The sequence below is a fragment of the Echinops telfairi genome, unplaced genomic scaffold (assembly GCF_000313985.2).
Source record: "Echinops telfairi isolate 266 unplaced genomic scaffold, ASM31398v2 ScPeMD7_31;HRSCAF=116, whole genome shotgun sequence".
In the NCBI taxonomy this organism is placed as follows: domain Eukaryota; kingdom Metazoa; phylum Chordata; class Mammalia; order Afrosoricida; family Tenrecidae; genus Echinops; species Echinops telfairi.
Window position 1 is genome coordinate 55,908,461 of NW_022103928.1, and position 22,668 is coordinate 55,931,128.

The window sequence follows — 22,668 nt, forward strand, 5'->3', positions numbered from 1 at the left end:
CCTGTGACCACCTGTGTTGCTTGTGTCCACAGTGTCCTCTCACTGAAGAGTGCTTCAGAAGCCAACAGTTCCTGTCTTGCAGTTCATAGCTGACCTATACTCACATACTTTCCTTTTCTCAACAGTGTTTTAAATGCTATACCACTGGCTAAACTAAGGACACTATCAATGAGTATAGCTTCTCCTCCATCTATAATACACCACCACATTTATCATTAACTCGTTATCTGAAACCTTAGCAAACCTCAATTTCCACCTGCCACTATTATATATATTATATACCTATACTGCTTCATTTGGATTAATTAATTAATAACAGCAATGTTTGTTGTTGTAGTTAGGTGCCATTGAGTTGGCTCTGACGCGTAGCGACGCTGTGCCCAACAGAAGGGACCGCTGCATGGTCCTGGGGCCATCCTCACCGCTGTTCTTACATCTTAGCCCATCGTTACAGTCTCTGTGTCAATCCGCCTCACTAAGGGCCTTCTCCTTCTTCACTGCCCTTCCACGTTACCAAACATGAGATCCTTCCCCAGAGACTGGTCTCTCCTGACAATATGTCCAAAGTAGGTATGACATTGTTTGGGCTCTTTGAAATTCTGTAGTTTTGTTGTTCTTTAACCCCTAAGTGTTTTCGCAGTCCTATATTTCTGAAACTCAAGTGCCTTCACAAATGTGCCGTATGTTTCAAAATAAGGAAAAGGGAAGAAATTATGTCTGCTCATAGCCCTGCCTACCTGTGAGTCGGTAACATTTGGTCGTGAGAGAAAGGAAAGGTGGGTAGTTAAAGCGCAGCAGTGCTCCAACAGCTCAGCTCAGAGTGTCCCCTGAACTCTTGGATTGCTGAGCACTGAGGAAGAGATGAAAATGAAAGGAAAACAGACCTGGCTCAATTTTGGCAGGTGAGGGGCAGGCCACTCGCTATACACTGATTATCAGGAAACTGTGATTCTCAATTGGCATTTTGGAATTGAGCGGTTCTCCCCGCAATGGCCAGCGCATGCTGCTTTTCTTTAGTAAACCTTTCTTGGGAAGAAGAAAAAGTAGGCAATGGTTTTCACAGATATCAAAGAAAACGTTCACTGACAACATCAATAATTCACTTCTGTTCCCCACTAGCAGCCCCTGAGAAGGGTGCATTTAAGGGAAGATGGTCAAAAGGCTACAAAGAGCGCCAGCAATGGTGACATCCCAGGGTTCTCAGGCTTCCCTCGAGAAGACGCCTCTTGAGGTTGAAAATACATTAGTTAGACTAACTCTCAGGATGAGACATCAATATTTGATAAGGGCTAAAGATGAGACATATGTAGCCAGGAAAAGCTCATTTTTCCTGCCCTTCTGCCCAAATCGCCACAACAAAGATCCACAGTAAAACAGTGACATGCTTAAACGCATGCTCAATTTTACTTAACTGGTGAATTAATCCGTTCAACAAATCTATTCTACTCTACGAAAGGCATTTTTCTAGGTGCTGCAGATACAAAGCAAAGTACCTGCCCCGATTGAAAGCAATTCTATTCTAGGGAGTGAATTTAAACAAAGCCAACAACCAACAAGCTCACTGCCAGTGAGTCAGTTCCCGCTTACAGTGACCCTACAGGCGGGCTAGAACTGCCCCTGTGGGTTTCTGAGACTGCAGCATTTCAGAGGAGTAGAAAGCCTCTTCTTTCTCCAGTGGGATGGTCATTTTGAGCTGCTAGCTGAATAGGCCAACACACAATCTATTACATCACCGGGACTCCTGATATTATGTGTGTGTGTGTGTGTGTGTGTGTGTGTATGCATGTATGAAGTTACATATGTAATCTCACACATATACATTATTCACACAACTACATATTATGTATTACATTTTTAAAAACACAAATGTATGCATGAGGTTACATATGTACACATGTCCCACATATATGTGCGTGAGATTACATATGTACACAGACATGTACATTATACATAATACACACATAAATACATATTGTTGTTTTTTAAAACACAAGTGTGTGTATGAGATTACATATGTACATACACATGTGTTATGAGATTATATTTGTACATGCACATTATACACAATGCACACACAGAAATCCATATTATATGTTTTATTTTAAAACACACAAATGCCGTGCTGATGAGTTGATGTGGGCTCATAGCAAGCCCACTGGTGAAGAGCAGACCGACTCTTCCGGGTTCCCTTGGCTGCCACCCTCATGGACACAGACCTCCAGGTCATTCTTCCACGGCACCACTGGTGAGTTCAAAGCACCAGCGGTTAAGTTAGTATCGCGCACACATTCTATATCATGTTACAGTTGTTAGGTGCTAGGGAGTTGGCTCTGACGCCCACTGACTACGTACAACAGAAGGAAACACAACCAGTCCTGTGTTACCCGCACAGCTGTTACTACTTGAACACCTCGTGGCAGCCTCTGTGTCCATCCATCTCTCTAAAGAGCTTCCTGGTTTCTGACAGCCCTCTGCTTTACCAAACATGATGTCCTTTTCCATGGCCTAGTCTCTGAAGGTCATCGGTTCAAAGGACTGAGATGAAGCCTCACCTTCCTGGCTTCTAAGGAGCAACCTGGCTATACTTCTTCCAAGATAGATTTGCTTGTTCTTCGGGCTTACTATGGTACTTTCCATGTCCTTTGCATATACATGTACATGTATGTGTGTGTCATGTGATTCTATGTATTCTATTTTTACATCTATGATTATGTATACACATGTATAAAATCTCAGATGGTAATGATGATACATATCATGGAAACGCAATGGGGCGTGGAGGTCAGAGAGAAGAGTGTTCGTTTTTACATTGGATAGGGTCAAGAAACTCAATAGTCTTAGGTGATGTTTGAACAGAGACCTGACAGAAGGAGGGAAAGAACCGTGCAGATTTCAGAAGGAAGACTGTTCGATGCAGAGGAACCAGCAGACAGAATCTTCACCAGAGGAGTGTGCTTCACCAGAGGAATGTGCGCGGAGACCATGAAACTAGAGCAGAGAGAGGAAGGGGCAAGAAGTCAATAGAAACCAGGGTCTGGCCATGTAGCATGTTAGAGGCCATTGCAAACATGTTGGCTAAGTAAGTGACAAAGCTATTGGAGGGCTATTAATTGAGGCATGACATACCCTCACCTACTGAACAAGAACTGAAGCAAAAATAGTCTGGCTGCTATGGAAAACATCAACAGAAGGACAGCTAAGCCAGAAAGTAGGAAACCATTTAGGAATGTTTTGCAATGATGCAGACAAGGAAGACTATCAAATACTCCTGAGAGGTGACATAGGTGAAGACAGACACTGACCACTGAGTTTAGCAACATTCGCGTCCTTGCTGCCCTGGACGAGCAGTTTCAGGAATGGAGTGACGATGAAAATGTGACTGGCATGAGTCTGAGAGGAAATGGAAGAAGAAAGAGGGTCTAGACCTCCTCCGTGGGGCAGAGAAGTGGAGCAGTAACAGGAAGTCAAGAGAGGGATCTTCTCAAATGGAGACACAGCAGGATGTGGGTATACTCCGAGAGTGGTCCACCAGAGAGTGAAAAAAAAAGGGATGTTGCAAGATCAAGAGTAGGGATGGAAGTAGTATACAATTGGAAGGGACAGGCTTAGCTAGGTACGGTATAGATGTGGTGCGCTGTCGGGTTGATTCTAATTCATAACCACCCCGTGGGGCAGAGTAGATATGCACGATAGGGTTTCCTAAACTGTAATCTTTATGGGAGCAGACCACCAGGTCCTGATCCCCAGTTCTTTTCTGCTAGTAGCTACTGGTTGGTAGAAGCCTCCTACCAACAGGGCTTCTTACCATCACAGTGACTTTTTTGGTAAATGCAGTCTTGTGCACTTTGTCTTTCGTGATGGCAGATTTAAGAAAACAGCCCCCGGCTGTGAAATTTCATCTCCTGCTGAGGAAAAATGCGGCAGAAATGCGGCAGAAACTGTTGTGATGTGGAACACAGTGTGCTAGTCTGGGTTGACTAGAGAAACAAATCCGGAGATGCTTATACATATGTAAGAAAACTTTAGATCAAAGAGCAACTGTATATTAAGAAAATAGCCCATCCAGCCCAGATCAAGTCCATAAGTCCAATATTAGCCCATATGTCCTATACTAGTCTATAAATTCCTCTTTAGACTCACGCAGCACATGCAATGATGCCAAATGCAGGAAGATCACAGGCCAGTGGGTGAAAAGTCTTGTGGATCCAATAATGGTGGACACAGCTCAGGGCTGGTGTGGGTCTCCATGTGGCTCTTCCAGCTCCAGGGCTCTGCCTGCCATCAGCATGGCTCCATGTGGCTTGTCAACAGGAAGGAGAAACAGAGAGAGAGAGTGTATGTCCCGCTTCCAGGGAGGAAGAAAGTCTGTGACCTGATTGACAGGCTAGACTCCACCCCTTCATTCTATTTATTAAGTTGACGTGAAATTATGTAACTACCACATACAGCCAGAATGTTCCTCAGAAGCAAGGATGATGAGACTTTGTCTCACCTAATTTGGACAGGAAATCTAATCAGCCCCCCCATGGGCATAATCTAAGCATGCCCCCTCTTCCACTGCACACTTAGCTCTCCCTTTCTCTCTTATGCAAAAAAGGTGATGCCTCACTCTAGCGTCAATTTCCCCTTTACACTGTAACCCCAGTAAGAGTGTTGCATCTCACCATGAGCCTTTTAGAACTGATGCATGGACCACATCATGGGAGGTAGCTTATTACATCATTACACAACTGCCAAACCACTGAGAATCATGACACTCATATATGTCTAAGAAAGAGCTGTAGAACACGAAGTAATCATATCAAGAAGGCACTTCAACTCTGTCCAACTTAAATCCATGGGTCTGATGCTAGCCGCAGCCCTCTTCAGCCTCACATAGCTGCAGGCTGATGACACAGCAGGAAGATCACATGCTGGTGGGTACAGTCTGGTGTGTCCAAGGTCAGTGGAAACATGGCAGGGGACTGACTGACAGTTCTCAAGATCAGTAGACCCAAATAGGTCCATCCTGGAGGCAGACACAGTCCCAGCAAGCAGGAAGGCAAAGACGCAGAAAGAGAAGGGGAAGGAGAGCCCAGTGTCTCCCTTCTTAAAAGGCTACACCTTCTAAGAGGCCTCATCAGGTTGTGACCTGATTGACAGGTTGCACTGCTCCCCTTCCCAAGTTCAAGTTACATAACATAAAATCTAACTGCCACAAGGTCAATATATCAACTCTACTGTTAAGAGGCAGCCTTCTCCGGGTGTGTTTTGAATGCCTTCCAATTGAAAGCCTCATCTTCTCGCACGAAGCAGAAAGGGCTGCAGGCCCACGTATTGGGTTTTCACTGGCTTCTCTCCCCCCACCCCCCCGAAGTAAATCACCAGGTCCTTCTACCTAGTCTGCTTAGTCTTGCAGCACCTCGGAAAGCTGCGGACTGACCGTGGATGAACCTGCTGGTATTTAGAATGCAGGTGATACAGCTTCCAGCATCTCAGCAACCATCACATTGCTAGAAACTGATGGATGAGTGGTAGCCGTTGGTATTAGTGGGCATGAACTGGTCAGCCTGGCTGTGTGTTTTTCACTTGCCATGTTCAGTTAGCAGGTTCAAGAACAAAAAAAGGTGAAGAGTCAGATTCGACAAGTTTTAGCATTTATCTTCAGGGAACAGAAAGAGAAGGGATTTGGGAGTTACAAATGACTGATTATAATGCTGGGCCCATGCACCGTTCCATGGCATTCTCAGTTTGCCTCAAGCTCTAAAGCCAGGGGTTCTCAACCTGTGGGTTGTGACCCCTTTGGGGATGGAATGACCCTTTCACAGGGGTTGCCCGATTCATAAAAGTAGCAAAATGGCACTAATGAAGTAGCAACGAAAATAATTTTAAGGTTGGGGGTCACCACAACATGAGGAACTGTATGAAAGGGTTGCAGCATGAGGAAGGTTGAGAAACGCTGCTCTAAGTGGTCCATGTGCCCCAGGATAAAGACCTTCTGTTAGAATGCTGGGGCAAAACGAAACCCAGTAGAAATGGATTCACAGTGTAAGACAAGGAGAATTGATAAGTAGGTGCCAACATGAGTGACATAGACAGCAGTAGTGATGAGCCAGAAGAACGGCACATCACTAAAATCGCTAAATTATGGTCAGGCTATCAACAATCTTAAAGAGTGAAGTAGTGATTCCCTGAGGGTGCCAGAAGGTGGGGGGAGCGGGAGGGACCGAGAGCACTGATGGCTGTATAACCCCACTCGAGGGGAATGAGTAACAGAATTATAGGTGAACAGATGCGTTGGATGGTGTAAGATACAGCAAATATATCTGCTTGCCATATATATGTATGTATGTGTATATATAGATACATATATATAAAATAAGGGAAGGAGGGGATAAAGGAGAGCTGATATCAAAGAGTTCAAGAAGAAAGAAAATGATGGTGACAGCAATTATACCATTATGCTTGAGCTCATTGAATTATGGATTGTTATAATATCTAAGATTTCCCAATAAAGTGATTTAAAAAACAAAGAATGGAGATGGTTATCAGGGAACCAGGAGAGGTGATCTCTGAGGCGAGAGCAGTGGTGCCAGCAAAGGAGCGGAGCTGGGAATGAACTTGGAGTGTTCAGAGGCCCGGGGCCAGCCCAGTCGGGCCGGCTGTGAAATGTGAGCAAGAATGACGTCCACGTCATGACGTTGGTCTAGAAAGAATGAGAGGTCCTGGGGAAGGCTGCTCTGGTAGATGGGTTTGATCCGCCGTCTAGTTGATCCTGACACATAGTGACCCTACTCCCCTGCCCCACAGGGTTTCCCAGGCTGTAAATCTTTGTGGAAGTAAACTGCTACATCTTTCTCCCACGGGGCAGCTGGTTCAAACCCAAACCACAGACCTTGTGGTTAGCAGCTTTAACCCTTTGTCCCCCAGCAGAGAGAATGCATAACATTATTGTTGTGATGGATCTGGCAAGGATTTCGAAAGTTGTCTTTTCTTTTTAAAGAAATCTCTGTCTGTAAAGGAAAATACTGAAGCTGGGGGTTGGGGCGGGGAGAGATAATTTTCTCCTATTCTGAGTGAGATGGTTCTCATCAGATACTATAACAAGCCCTCCTTTACAGCTGGAATAAATAGCCCTCTCATTATTCCAGGAGGTGGTGTGAGGGTCCCAGCCCATCTTCTGAACCTCTTTCCCCTGAGCCTCCTTCTTTTGATCATATTTTGAGGCTCCTTCTTTTGCTCATATGTTGGGAGATGTAAGCTATCATGGAGAAGAGAGAAAGAAAAAATTGTCAGCCCATTGTGGCTACTTTGATAGCATTTAGGAAGAGAGTCGAATGTCTTAAGAACATTTCATATCAAATGAAAAACAGATGAATGATGATAAGAAATGCTATCTACAGCCTTGAGTTGCCACATGGGAATCTGAATCAGAGCCTTTACAGGGAAAATCCTGTGTGCAACTCATCAAAGGGCTGCATCTCACTAAAATCAGATCCAGGTTAGGAATGCAGAGCGTGTGGAGAAATCCACTCAAATGCATTTTTTTTTCCTGAGCTAAGCTCCCCCCCCCTTTGGCAATATATTTATAGAGCATAATTATGAGTATCGTGAATGTGTAACATGTTACCACTGGAAAGGATCTCAATCTGTGTTCTCAAGTCAGACTAGCTCACTGAGGCTTGAGTGTCCTCTTCCCCCACGCCTGCCTCTTTCTGCGTATCCATTAGGTGGAGATAGGCAAAGGCAGTAGAGTGAATGTTCATGTTTCACCACTGGATCTCCCAAGGAAGCAAGACTCTGATTTGTAGCATTTTTCCCATTTTCATGGTGTAAATGCTCCCAACACGCAGGCTATGCACTCCCTGGGTTATGAATGGGAGGTGTCCCTATGTGGGTCTTTAAGCCTGAGTAAGTCTTTCAGTAAATTGGAACACAGGCAGGTGGTTCCTAGTTAGGCTTCCTTGGGAACAAGAAAAGACTTGAAGCCTCGTGGATGATTTAAAGACTGCCTGTGCAGCCCGTGAAGGGGAGGGAGTGTGACGAAGAATTTGCGATGAGAAGGAGTGAGAGTGTGACTCTTTCACAGCGAGGGCGAATGTACATAAGATTAAAGAATAAGGACGCATTGTCAGACGATCAGGTCCTGCTTATATTTTCTCCATATAGATCCATATAGATACAACAGCAGTGAAGAACGTAAGAGAAATAATACTAGTACATTTCATTTAAAATTAGAGTGGGTGAACATTGACTATTCTTGCTTTTGTTTTTAATATAATTTATTTGATTATAACGTTAAAGGACTTAACTTGGGATAGTTGGCGGCATATCCAGATTGACTCTCCTAAGCTGGTACAAGCTAGCTCAGGCAAACCACTTCCAATAGCCTGGGAAAGGAATCTAGCATCAGACTTCCCTACAGGGGGGCCCTGGAGTGCTTTCTGTCAGCGGCAATTCTCCAGAATCGCCACCCAGGCATCCATGGCATCTCCTAGCTCTCTCAAGCCAGGCTGCCTTCATGGCTTCACTCTCTATTTATTCCAGAACAAACACCATTCACAAAAATAAACCCCGTGGGGCTTAATGGTCTGAATGTAAAAATAAAATAATGAAAGAAATAGAAGGGTATTTTAATGCACCTGGGGGTGGTATAGACTTCTTACGCATGGCATGAAGTTCAGAAAGGGACAGGGGTGGGAGTGGGTGGGTGGGATGTTAACAAGCTGGATTTTAAAATATAGAACATTTTGAATGAGAAAATAGTTTGTACTAAACAAAGCTAAAGAAAAATAACTGAATGGAAGAAAATGAGAAAATGTAAATATCATATATAAAACTTTAAAAAGTCATGTTGTTGTCCTTAGGGGCCTTCGAGTTGGTTCTGACCCGTAGTGCACCTGTGCACAATAGAACGAAACACAGACTGGTCCTGCACCATCCTCACAATTGTACCCATGCCCAGGCCCATTGCTGCAGCCACTGTGTCGCTCCATCTCCTTGAGGGCCTTCCTCTTGCTCACCGCCTTTCCACTTTACCACGCATGATGTCCTTCTTCAGGGACTTTGACAATATGTCCAAAGTATGTAAGATGAAGTCTTGTCATCCTTGCCTCTAAGGAGCACTCTGGCCATATTTCTTCTAAGACAAATTTGTTTGTCCTTTTAGCAGTCAGTGGTACTTTTAATATTCTCCATCACAATTCAAATCCATTGATTCTTCTCTGGTCTTCCTTATACAGTGTTCAACTTTCCCATGCATGTTTTGGCATTAAAAAGTCATACTCTCTAAAAGACCTTATAAATCAAATAGAAAGCAGGTATAGCCTGTGGACAGGTACTTCATAGACAAACTATGTTGTCGGTTGAGTGGTTGAGTCACCTTCAGCTCATAATGTCCCCATGTGACAGAGTAGCACTGCCCTTACGTGTTAAGCTGGAACTTTAGACTGCCCTTTTGAGGTGCACAACATCCGTTATATCCCACGGAAGAAGGATCTGATTTGGAAACCCCATTAAGTGAACTGGACTTTAACATATCTGTAGCAGATAAAGGAATTGAAATAAATAAGCCTGTGGTAGTTACATAATCTGTTGTCAACCTGAGACTATTAAGAATGAAGGGGTGGAGTTTAGCCTATCCATCAGGTTGCAGCTTGTTGACCTCATTTGGAGGTGCTAAGGAGAAAATAGCTCACTGGAGGTGGGACACACACACTGCCTGAAGACATTCCTATTGACTAGCCACATGGAGCTACGCTGATGGCAGCCAGAGCCTTGGAGCTGGAGGATCCATGTGGAGACCCACGCCAGTGCTGAGATGCTTCCGCCATCACTGGATCCACAAGATTTTCCACCCATTGGCCTGTGATCTTCTTGCATTCGACGTCATTGCATGTGTTGCGTGAGTCTGAAAAGGAATTTACAGACGGTACTGGACAAATGGGCTAATATCAGACTTATGGATTTGATCTGGACTGGACTGGGGTGCTTTCTCTTTTACTCTTTATATAAAGAGTACACTTACTCTTTATATAAAGCTCTTCTCTATACACATATGAATGTGTCTATGAGTTTGTTTCTCTAGTCTACCCAGACTAACACAACACCCTTAGGCTTAAGTAGGAAAAGCCCTAGTCTAAGAGGAGGCAAACAACTATCCCAAGGTTTGGGATTTGGATGTCACTGGGCTTTGGTTCAAATCTCTTGCATTAAGAGTGCTCAATAAAGGGCAACTCAAGACTACCATCCATTTGCTGTTTTCATACTCTATTTGCTTTTGTTCTGACATATCTTAGTTCAGTAGGCATAATTATGCCTGTGTAAATGAGTGCTATTGAAATGTTTCCCTGTCTCCAGCCCTCATTGTTAGTATGGTGTCCAATCACTTGTGTTTTTAATCTGTACAGGTCAACAATCCATGTATTTTAGTCAAAAAAGTATCCTATACATGTATATGTTCTTTTTCTCAACAGTATTTTAAATTCTGTACCATTAGCTAAATTAATGATACTATCAATAGAATTACCATATACCCCATGGGAATGCTTTATAATATTCCCCAATAAAATGATAATGTTGTCTCTAAAGTGGACCAGGTAATATATAAATCATAGATCTATGAATGAACTTTGAGTTCCCACTTAGTCGTAAACCCTAATCTAACTACAATTAATCCTTATGATGTGGCCCTGCTTAATATGTGCTGTCATGAAGAGTTCACTGTAGATATGGGTGCTATAGCAAGTGTGGTAAAGAACTCAGATGGGACCTGGCTACCAGAAAAAAATAGTGTCTAGGATCTTAAAACAGGCAGCTATCTAAGTGGGGTGTCAGCCAAGTTCACATGGAAGAAGCTACCAACCTGTGTGATCCAAGGATTGTAAATAATAACATCCATGACTGGAGGAGGGAACGGTATTAGAATCTGAACTCTGAGCACCCTGCTTGCAGGTGCTGTGGACGACAGGGGAAGCCCAACATCCATTTGCAGGGTTCCCACGTGGATTAAGCCTCTGATATCAATCCCCCCACCCCACAACTCTGACCATTGACCAGAAATGTAATTAGCATTGCCCTGGTGCATTGAGAAATGGATTACTGCAGATGTAGTTAGGGTAATAATGTATCACCTCATTATCTGTTCTCCCTTTTGACCCATTTTACATTTGTTCTCATTTGTAATATTTTCTTTAAAATGAAATTTTTCTGTTTTATTTTTTCATTGTTAACTTTTTGTTAATTTGTTTTGGTTTTGTTTCTTTATCTTTATATGAAATCCAGGATAGATAAATCTGTAGAGATAGTAGCTGGATTAATAGTTTCTTAGGTTTATGGCAAGGGAGGTAAGGGGGAATGGAGAGTTAATGATGATGAATACAAGAAAGAAGAGAATATACTAAAATTGATTGTGGTGATAATTGCCCAACTCTTTTAAAACTAGGATTAAACCATTGAATTTATATGATATGTGAATTAAATGTCAACAAAACAGTTAATTTTTCTTAAAGAATGAGATCCAACTGTGTGAGGCCTCAAAAATTCAAAGAAAAATGGAATTGAAAGATAATGAAATTTGTCTAAAAACTTTTTGATGCTCCGTTATAGGTACAGATATAAATGCTCCCCGAGCTATAGCATCAGGTGAAGAAAGGTGTCGTGCATAATTATTCCACTTATGTAAAGTTTAAAAGATATGTGCCTATATGTTCACATAATCGTTTTTTCCCTGGAAAGATACAAACAAAATGACTAGCAGTCATTGCACTTGGGCAGAGGGACTGGAGGTTAGAAGATGAAAGATATTTAGTTTACACTTTCTTTGCATACCTCAAAAAATGGCCAGGTTGATGCCTCACTTTTAATTGAAAAACAAAACAAAATACTCATTTTTCAATAATAAAAAAGAGTTTAGGATCCTACAAAAGTAGATCCTGACACAAAAGTTTGAGTACAAGAATTTAGTTTGGAGATGATTATAAGAAACTTCGGCAGAGGGTTGAATAAAGGAGGCAGGGAAGGCAACCAAAGCTGGATGGGCTGCCAGTGTGGCCTGGTGGCATAGTGATTACACATCAGGTTGCTAACCACAGCGTCAGCAGTTTGAAACCACCTGCCTTTCCTCGGGAGAAAGACAAGGCTTTCTTGTAAAGAGTGACTGTCTCAGAAACTCCTAGGGGCTGTTCTACCTGGTCCTACAGAGTCACTGTGAGTGGAGTGGGAATAGATAGATGACAGTGAGTTTGATTTGGCCAGTGTGGGTAGCTCTGGACTCTGGTCACCCATCGAGGCCCAGTTCTGCCATAGACATCCTTTAGCCACTTCAGACTTTTAGCCAGAGCACGCCAGTAGGCCAGCAAGAGGAACGGCCAGTCAGGGCTGTGTGTGTACCACCGACTCAGCCCTGGGCAGGGCATTGTTCTGAAGGTCTGTGACAATTTGAATCTGAAGGTTTCCTCCATCATCCTAGCTGCTCTGAAATCCTTCTAGGCTGCCTTTTGCATTTTTAGCCAAGAGGAGGACCTGTTTCAACAACCATCATGCTCTTTCCCCAGCAGACCTAGTGCTTGGAATTCAGAAGCAGGCGTGGGGGCACGTGGCTGTGCCCTTTAGCCTGTGGTGGGTCACGAGAGAGAATGGCCTCAGATTAGCGCTCAGCACAGCACTCCAACCATGCCGACCAGGCTCAGCTCTCAAGAGGTTTTTTTGGAAAATCACAGGGTGCTCCTCCCCACTCCACTCTACCCTACCCCCTTAAAAATTGCAGGGATATTGTTACTTAACATCACAGTCAATTCTCTAAGCTGCAACTGCCCTGCTTTCCCGGTAGGCAAGCATATCAGAAGTTTTTAAATGGTCAGACAAATCGCTTTGTATTCTTTCTGTTTCTCTCCTAGTCCAGTCTGAAACTAGAAGTGAGTCTCTAGGTTCTCACTGTCCGACTTAGGAACCACGTGTAAATTTGCCCTCACTTTAAAATGATCCCAACAAATGCTTCATCGCAGTTGTTGCACATGTCACAATCACGCGTGCAGTTTTTAAATTACAGAAAAAGCTTGGAGTCTTTTTTTGCACTAAAATAAGACTAAATAAGAACTCCAACATACCTACGAACTCAGCATAACTACACAGGTAAGAACAGATTTTGTTGGTGTGTGGGGACTGCCTCTGTGTGTGAGTATACACACACACACACACAGCACACATGGAGTCCTATTTCCTAGTACATAAATTGCAGAGGAGTGTGTGGGGTTTGGGATCCCTGCCTTGAGAAGAGATGCGTTTTTTTATCTTTATTTCATCATTCCATTTGGCGCCTTGTCAGCAACTTCAGGAGCAGAGCTTATTGTTTGATTCCTCTGCGACCTCAGCCCCTTCTCTGTCTGTATTTGCTGATCTGATTAACAAGGTGTTTGGGCAAATAGCCCTTGCTTCCACCAACATGCTTGGAGAGTTCCCAAGGCCGACAAATCAAATTTGCGGCCAAGTCATTCTTGATTTCCCACAAAAGGTGTTCACACATTTCAAGCGTGTGGTGCTCCTGTTTGCTGTCATGATTACCAAGGAGAAACGAGGAGGTGTAGGTACCACAAGGGCGAGAATAGTGTATTTTGTGAAATTTTCATAGAGATCACTGTCTCAAGTTTTAAGGACCCTACTGTGATCTCAGGACAGTTACGTTGGTCTTCCGTTCATCTTACACGAAGTGCGGGAGGAACGTGTCCCTCTCCAGAAGGGAGTCTTCCATCTCACCTGTTTTTCCTGGACTTGGCCTGGTGAGGTAGCATTTCTCTCCCCTTGCACAGGGACAGAGTGGCAGGAGAGAAGTAAAGCGACGGCCGTATGGGAAATTCCACAGCAAGGGCTCGCCTAGCAACATGGCGACAGTGGCAAACTCAACAATAACCTTTTGTCTTTCGCTCTATACAGGATTGTGGCCATTAGTCTCACCAGAAAATTCAAAGGGTATTTTGCAAGTGAAGACCGATTTCTAGCCGAAGCATTAAAACTAGAGCCTCTCCCTTGCTTTCTTCCAATCAGCTAACATCAATGTGGGAAGGCACCAGATGTACATTTAAGGAGCATGACACTTAGAAAGGGGATCTGGGTGGAGAGGAGATGGCTCTGGGAAGGTTCTGGTTTGGGCTTGGTGAGTGAACAACCTATGCACCATTGACCAAGTCACTTGAACTCTTTAGACCTTAACTTTCCTCATCTTCAAAACAAGAGTGTCTTTCTCACAGTTCCCGGTGTTGTTAACAATGCCAATCCCGGTCTAACCTATCCCCCTGAATCTGACTCTGCATCTTTGCTTCAGGAAAACGACTTGTTACTAGAAGCCAAGGCACTGTGTTGTTGAACGACACTGAAAATGTTCCTATACTTAAGCATTCATCATTTTGTTGACTTGACAACAGTAGATGATGCATGCTTTGGGACTGACTGTTACATATATTCTGTGGAATCTTTTCTTTTCTCTGATCAACTTTATAACGAGCTAAACTAGCCCGTTTTTCTTGCTCTTCCTGACTCACGGAGCTGTACACAAGCCTAGGCATCGTGCAGCACCATCTTCTGTGTCTTCACTAGCTGTGCCTTAAAATGCTAAAGCTCTGTACTTACTTATATGTACTCCGCTATGATTTAGTATTTCTATTGTATTAATATTATAAAATGCAAAACAATCTTGAAAGGGAAAAATGGAAATACTAACATTTTTAAAACGCCGGCAAATAAAAATCTTGGTTTAACACTTTATGGTATAGTCACCAAAAATAACATGGTCATACTGGTTTAGTGCATTGCCATCCAGGCTGTAACCTTTATGAAAACACCTTTCTGTCACTGCCGGCGGGTGAGTTCAAATCCCTGGTCTTTCTCTTAGTTGTGGAACACGAACCACTGCTCCACCAGGGCTTTTGACACAAAGTAATCATAGATGAAATTATGCTCTACAAAGATAAGCAGAGTTAAAGAGAGTAAGTGCCTTATTTTAATTGCATTTCTGACTTTTTTGTGCTAATTGTTAAATTCCATCCATCTAGAATGCCAAGATTTTTGTGACCAGCACATACCCATTTTTCCAGATATGGACAATGAGTGCAGACTAATTGGAAAATGTGACATTTTTTCTCTACTCTAGCAAACACAATGAAAACATTACATTCATCTGGAAAAAAATGTGGACGGGTTAGAGAATTATATTTCTAAGATTGTTGTGTGTATGGGAATGTGTTTGCATTGTTTCTGGCAACAACCAAGCTGACAATAAGAGCATCCCCAACATCCATTTTCAATCTGCTTTCTGCATCGCGTGAATTTCCTTCTAATATTAGTCAGTTCTCACTCATTTCTTACATCATTTTCTCCTCACCTCTACTTACCTTGGGGCAGATTAAACATTTTGAATGTTTGAAGGTATCTGCCAGGTATTAGGACAGCCACAGAACAAAGTCAGGAAACGTGGAACACCTTGGTTTTACAGAAAGTGTAAGGAGTCAGGCAAGTTTTAAATGCTTTGCCACGAGATAACTTACAACCGTCTACAGACATCAAAGACTTCCATGGTCATTCTACTTCTATTTTCTTCTACGTAATCCCATAGAGGGCCTCCTGTAGCATTTTGTGCACTTCTGGTTCAACTTTTTTATGCAAAGGTGTCCTTAAGGCTGAGGCTTTGAATGAATGTCACCGGCGTGGCCAGCTCTACATTTGCCTCTGAATCTTTGCTTTGTCTATTCTGTTCGGGCATCCGCCACCTGAGTGGTTATAATTAACACGGATACCAACTCCCTTTCATTAAAAAAAATAAATAACTCGTTGACCGTTCAGGCTGTATCTTTACAAGTACAGTACAGGTTTTTGTTTGGCAGGTCAGATAAAAGTGTGTGTGTGTGTGTGTGTGTGTGTGTGTGTGTGTGTGTGTGTGTGTGTGTGTGAATATCATGATTGAAACAGAATCTAGCTGCCCTGTGATGGAATCGTATGAGAAGCATGCCAAATGTCATATGACAGTACAACAAGCATTCATTCCATACTATGTAACCCTTTTTACTAAAACTTTGTTTTGTGTCTCCCATAGGATTTTCCAAGAGAAGCTTTTTCGCCGTTGTTTTATGTATCCTCTTTTCCCCATTGTTATTGTGGTGGTTTCCCACCAAAAGTATACTTGCTATTTAATAAGAAATCTTTTTTAAAAGTAATAATGGCAACAACCAAAAGACCCTAACCTGTTGCTGCTGAGTTGATTCTGACTCATGATTACCCCGTACGGTACACACTAGAAGTGCTCCATTGGGTTTCATTTTTGTTTTTATTTATTACGTTGCTGTTTTTTTTAGGTGAACGTTTACAGGGCAAATGTGTCTCCGATTCAGCAGTTCATAAGCATCTTTCTGTGACCAAAGCCCATGCTCTGTGTCGGCCTCCTCCCTGTCTCCTCTAACCCGGGTTTTCTGCCCCTTCCTGCCTTCCTGAGTTGGCTCATGGGAAAATGCTGCCCTGTGCTCTGGTGTCGTTGATGTTGGGGGGGGGGGGACTCCTCTCAGGTGTCACTGTCCACTCTTGTGTGTGACTGAAAGGTGGTACTTGGGAGTGGCTTCAGTTCTAAGTTAGAAGGGTGCCGTAGGGGGCTCTACTAGTCTCTGTCAGACCCCAAGTCTGATCTTTTTAATCAATATAAATTTGGCTCCATGGAGTTCTCTAGATTGTAGTATTTGGGGGAGCAGATCACCAGGTCTTTCTCCCCTGGGTCCAATGGGTGTATTTGAATCTCTGAGCTTTAAATTAGTGGTCAAACACAAACCATGTATGCCACCAAGGGGCATTTTATTTTCCTTTTCATCTCAAAAGTGGCTTAAAAATAGTGTAAATGTTTAGTTCCTTTTTTTATTTTTTTAAATCCAGGGTTGAAATGACACAATTTTACAAAGCTATAGATTTGTTGAAACAACATGTATTCTGAATTCTTAATTTCTGCTAGCTTGCTAATGGTGAGAGTTTTAGTCTGTAAGTTTCTAATAGGGACACAGAACATGATGTACTTGGGTACATGTTAATTGCTAGCAATAATGTAAATTAAAAGCTGTATTTCAAGTAGTCTTTTTGAAAAACTTTGAAATCTAAAATAATGTTAGATTTACAGACGGATTACAACGACCAAGTAAGGAGGACTCTTCTTAAATAGCAAGCACCATGGGTGGCTGCCTTCTTGTCCACTTTTCAAAGTAAAAAGACATGTATACTGAGTTAGTTAATTGTGCCAGCCTGGCCAATAATCACATGTGGGGCTAATTGAAAGGCGGAGAGATAGTTCTCGGGTGAGCCTCGCCTTTATAGTTCTCGGGTCTCTTGTTTTGTGATGGTTGCACCGGGTGCAGCTGCCTTAGCAGTTCCCTGCTTCAGCTTGCAAGATTGACTTCCTACAAGATATCCCCAAGGAGAAGCTACATGGACCTATCCCGATGCAGCCCTAGGTGCTGGAGCAGCCGTGTGGAGACCGCTGCTAGTGCTGAGATGCTTGTTCGTTCACTGACTCAGCTTTCCTCCTGCAGTCGGCATCATTGCCTCTGTTTTGTGAGGTGGAGGACTTTGTGGACTGGTGTTGGGTTAATGGGTTAATGTTGGACTTGTGGGCTTGGGCAGCATTGGGTTGGGATGTTTTCGTGATGCACATTTTCTTTACATAAAACTCTCTCTTATATATGAGTTGCTGTGGATTTGTTTCTCCAAAGTACCTAGACTAATACATATACGTAGACATTCTAGAATCCCCTTTCCATAGCAGATAGCTTTCCTGGAAAGAGTTGGCCGGGGACATTCCTTACACCCCGAGGATGAGTTCATTCCGGTTTGTAGAACCTGCTCTGCAGGACGTTCACTCTCGTTTGGCTGTCTGGGTTTTTGAAGGAAAGTCTACCCTGTGCTTCTACTAATGTGCAGTGCTTCAACAAGAAAAACAGGCCCATCTCAATGCCTTGGTCTTTATTCACCAAATTCGTGTCCTCTAATTACTGATGGTTTGTTTGTGAAGGAAGCACTGCTTTAAACCATCTCTCTCTAATATATATATATATGCTGCAACCATGTCCTTTTAGCAGAAGGGATGGGAAAAACTAAATGGCAGCTTCCAGTTGTGACACCCCCTTCCAGTGTGTGCCTCCGCCCCATGATTGGGCTAGTTGCATGATTTTACTATTGAGACTGGGAACAAATTACTTGATAGCGATGCTATTCATTTAGCGAAAGAATGAATGGTGTCATCATTGCCCAGATCGCCCTTAAAGGGGATTATTTGTACTCCAGATGCTGGGAGTGTTACTGGGCGAAGGCCATCAGCTGTCAGCCCTGTTTGAGGATTGCCACCATGGGAACATGCTGACCTCACCCGGAGGCAGTCTGCAGCCAGTGACTGATCCAGCCCCCGCTCCATCGTGGGATAGCGCTGAGGGACCTGCCTGATGTGGAGCTAATGCGGGGCTGACTGAGGCCTTGGGTGGGGGGTCCATTGCAGATAAGCCCCATCCTGTACCCTTCCCCTCCCCCTTCCCTCTGGTGGTGCTGATTCAAAGAGCACTCGCTGATAGACATCCTGTCCCAGAACCAGCCTCCCAGGAAACCAAGCTGCCACACACGAAAATGTTCCTGTTTGAAAGAGTACAAAGTGGCAGAGAGAGCGCATGCTAGAGATTTCAGTTTTTAAGATTTGTGAATAATGTTCCTGATATGAGGAGGCTTTGGAAAGTTTATGGACCAATTCCATGGTCTTTTCATTCTCCTGCCATGACCTTTTAGAAGCTGCCCTCATGGAGGTATGCCATACCTGTGGCAGGGCACCCTTCCAACCTCAGAACTTTATATACAGGGGTGCAGGGGTTAAAGTGCTGGGATGCTAACCCCAAATGTGTCCATCTGCTTTGTAAAGATTGACAGCCTTGGAAACACTGTGGGGCAGGTCTAGTCTGTCAGAGGGGTGGTGGTTAGATTTTTATGTCAACTCGAGAGTACCCGGGTGAAGGTAGGGGTGGAGTGCAACCAGTCACTCCGGTAGTAGCCTGGAATGCCTTCTTGGGAGTGTGGCCTTTTTGTAAGAGAGATGGTGAAGGCTTCTCTTTCTTTTCCTTTGCCTTTTACTTGCTTGGATTCTGTGTCTGCTTCCAGGGGCAACCTGATGGGGGCCATGGACCTTAGGAGCTGTTCGCATCCCGCCACGTTCCCACTAACCTCGGATGGGTCCATACTGCACCCACCAGCCAGTGAGTTCCCCAATTCCCTTTCTGTTTGCTGGGCCTATAGCTACATGAGTCTGAAGAGGGTTCCCCCGAGCATCAGACCCACGGACGTGAGTGGGATTGGCTGGGACACCTTTATGCTCTCAAATTACTTCTGGATGTAAAGGTCTTTCTTATACATAGAGGACTGCCTCTGGATTTGCTGCTCTAGACCACCCAGCCTAACACAAGGGTGATCTAAATCAACCTAAGATCTAAAACATCCCCACAGCAAAAGGGAGCGCTATTTCCAAGCTTCTGCTATTTCTCCAACACAGCCAAGTATTTATTGAACATCTATTCCGTACCAGGCACCGTTCTAGGTGCTAGGACTACTAGTCACCTTTTATATCATGCTTTGCTTCAACGTTAAGAGTTCATTACTGTTATTATTGCCATTTTACAGATGGGAAAATGGAGGTTATGTAAGAAGTAGTGGCACCAGGGTCCATAACCTGCCTCTAGTGCCTCTACTTTGAACCCCCTTACACACACCAGCTCATCTCCCATGCTTTATTCCATCGACTCCTTATTGATGGACAGTCTGGCTATGATAAACAAGGCCACAGTGAAGAGCCTTTCCCATGTCTCTTTGTGGCTGCCTCGTGTTTGTGAAACCAATCAAGAAGAGGGGATTATCCTAGGGGCAGCTGAGTCATATGAGGCTCTGTTTCTGATGCTTCTTCATCTGAGCTCATGACGTCCCAGGATACCAACGAGGAGCCCCAGCATTGCCCTGTTGAATGTGAAAGGTGCTGGGCTTCAAAATGAGGGCGGTGAGGAATCAAATAGCACCGCATTCCATTCTTATATGAAAATCTTACACTGAGCTTTTAAAACATTTCCATGCAGGCCCTGCGTGCTGGAGGCACATTTGCAGATAAGGTAATACCTGGATGACTAGCACCGGCATCTCTGGTGGGAAGTGGAATGCTTTTATTGAAGTTACTCTTGTTTGTGTTTCAGAACAGGAACAACAACAACGACAACAAAGAAAGCAGATCTACAATCTGGGCCTGGTTTTAATCATCGCATAATCTTTATGAGACAACGTAAGGCTGAGGATTTTTAATCTGATATTTTAAAAGAGAAAGACGTGTTCAAAAATGACAAAAACCAATCAGCCTTAGGAAAAACATAAAAACAGAGAAAGAGAGAGAGAGAAAGAAAAAGAAAATGCTTGCATAAAACTGAAGCCGGAAATTCCAGGGACGTTTCACAGGGAGAAGAGAAAAAAAACAAAGTCTGCCTCCTTATTTATTAGGTGGCTGTTTCTTAAGACAGCATCATATTTAGTTTTGTGGAACAATCAGCACTCCGTGTAGCAGAAATTGGGGTGTTCACACTCCCTGAAGTGAGAACGTCACAATTCTCTGGCCGTCTCACAAGCCCACAGTGTGGCCCATGATGCTCTGTGTCCCCGTGTCCTCTTCAGGAACTCCTGGTCAGAGACCCGTCATACATTGCATGATGGAATGCCCGAGACATGGGAACACCTCCATAGGCATTCCTGAAAATCCTGTGTTGTCGTCCAATGGTCCGTTCCACTAATTGGAGGGAAACAGCCATTTGGCATGGCTTCAGTGTTAGTGCTGATGAGTCTGAGGCCTTTTCGTAGTGTGCTCAGCTGTAGAGGGAATAGTCAAACCTCAATCCCCCAAAAAGCTGCAGAACTAGTAATGGATTTCTAGGAAGTGTTGGTTAGGGTTACTACTCAGTGGACTATATTTTCATTAAAATGTGAGCATTGGTTTTATACCAGGTGCGTTAACTTTACTGTTTCCTAGAGTGTCTATAATTTCAAAATTAATCTACTCTTATATGTGTTTGCATGCATCTGGCTGTCTTTCTAACAGGTATAACGACTCGACTATGGGCTAATAAATGCATAGAAAGCCAAAAGTTTCAGTGAGATGCACTTTACCAAATGATGTCTAGTACTGTTCCTTCTCCACCAAAGCATTCCATCTTAAACGCACTCTAAAACACCGTATTTTGTGCTGACGTGTGCCAGTCCCCTTTGGCGCAGTAGTCAGAAGCTTGGCTATTAATCAAAAGGCTGATGGTTGGAACCTACCTGTTGGTCTATGAGAGAAAGATGTTGATGGCCTGCTTCTGTAAAGATGGACCGTCTTGGAAACCCTCTGGGGAAGTTCTACTTGATCCTACAGGATCACTGAGTCAGAATTGACTTAAGAGCATTGGGCTTGATTTGGGGTTCTGTGCTAGTCCCACAGCATGAATCAAATCCTGAAGGTTGAATAAGTAAGTTAAACATCATCTTAAAAATTCATCTTTCCCTTCTCCTGTTGTCTTGTCCCCTTTCCCAAAGAAGAAATCTGGATTTCTCTGTGACTAAAACAGTCACATGTTAGGATACTGTGGGACGTAAAACTTCCATTGCTTTACCTTACTCATTCCCATTTCCTAAAAGCATTGCAGAGGGAGAGGAAACAGTGGACAAATGAACATTTCTGATATTTTCTCATTAGAATTCTCTATTTTTTTCCCTTGGCCATAAATAATACCTATTTACTAAAATGAATAAAATTGCTTTTTCTCCTGTTACTCAAGTCCCTTTGTCTATAGAAAATGGTAAGAGCTCATCCATTATTTAAGTTACTCTCTCTATAACTGGATTAATATATACACGCATCCTGGCAAGTAGATTGATGGTTCCCACAGATTTTCTGCTGAAAGACCCCCTTCATAACCGGTACAATTATGCTTCGCAGTGAAGAGACACTATTAGAATCACCAGGTTTTCGTGTTAGTAAATAATGCTGAAAAAAGTAGAAAAATTCAAGCTATTTTTAGCCAAAGGATGTTCTCCTAGTTTAAAGATTCTTTCCTACTCCCCTAATTCTCCAGGGTCTGGAGTGGAAAGTTATAGCGATTACCTCCAGCTTTGCAGAGAAAAACTCAGCCTGGATTGTTCAGTGTAAACATTTGGGGTTTGATCTTTCTTTCATGATCGTCCCGACCTCTTTCTATCACTGCTTCCAGCTTCCCCAGCACCATGAGAAGTTCCTGGCCCTGACCGCCGAGCTTTGCAAACCCCGTTTCTTCAATACTGGGGGAAGGTGGAGTAGATGAGAAGAGAAGGGAAGCCCAATGCAAAAAGCTAGTGTAAAAGCTTGAATTGTGTGTGGGGGGTGTGTGGGGGTTGTGCAGAAAGATTATCCCCCATCCCAGATGGCCTCCACTGTTGAAAATGCATACGTGTATCGGTCTGATGTTTAAAACTGGCAGACTTAAAAGATTTGTTTTAAAAGACTGAGAAGTCCAGCACAGCTTATAGAAGATAACCATCTGCAAGTGATAAAATCATACACACATAAATGGTTTGCAATGTTAATTTTTTTCTTTTTTTAGTAAATACATTTGAGAGAAAGGCTCTTGGAAAGAGACTGAGAGAGAG

The 22,668-nt window shown here is 43.4% G+C and overlaps 1 long non-coding RNA gene across 1 annotated transcript in view; it reads left to right on the forward strand.

Annotated features, from left to right (window-relative positions):
* The window catches only part of LOC123521657, a 37,098-nt gene extending 16,075 nt beyond the window's left edge, over positions 1 to 21,023 (forward strand). The window contains exons 2-3 of the long non-coding RNA XR_006680047.1: positions 19,138 to 19,232; positions 20,214 to 21,023. This is a non-coding gene — a long non-coding RNA (uncharacterized LOC123521657). The remainder of the gene's footprint in view (positions 1 to 19,137; positions 19,233 to 20,213) is intronic.
* Positions 21,024 to 22,668: the final 1,645 nt, after the last annotated feature.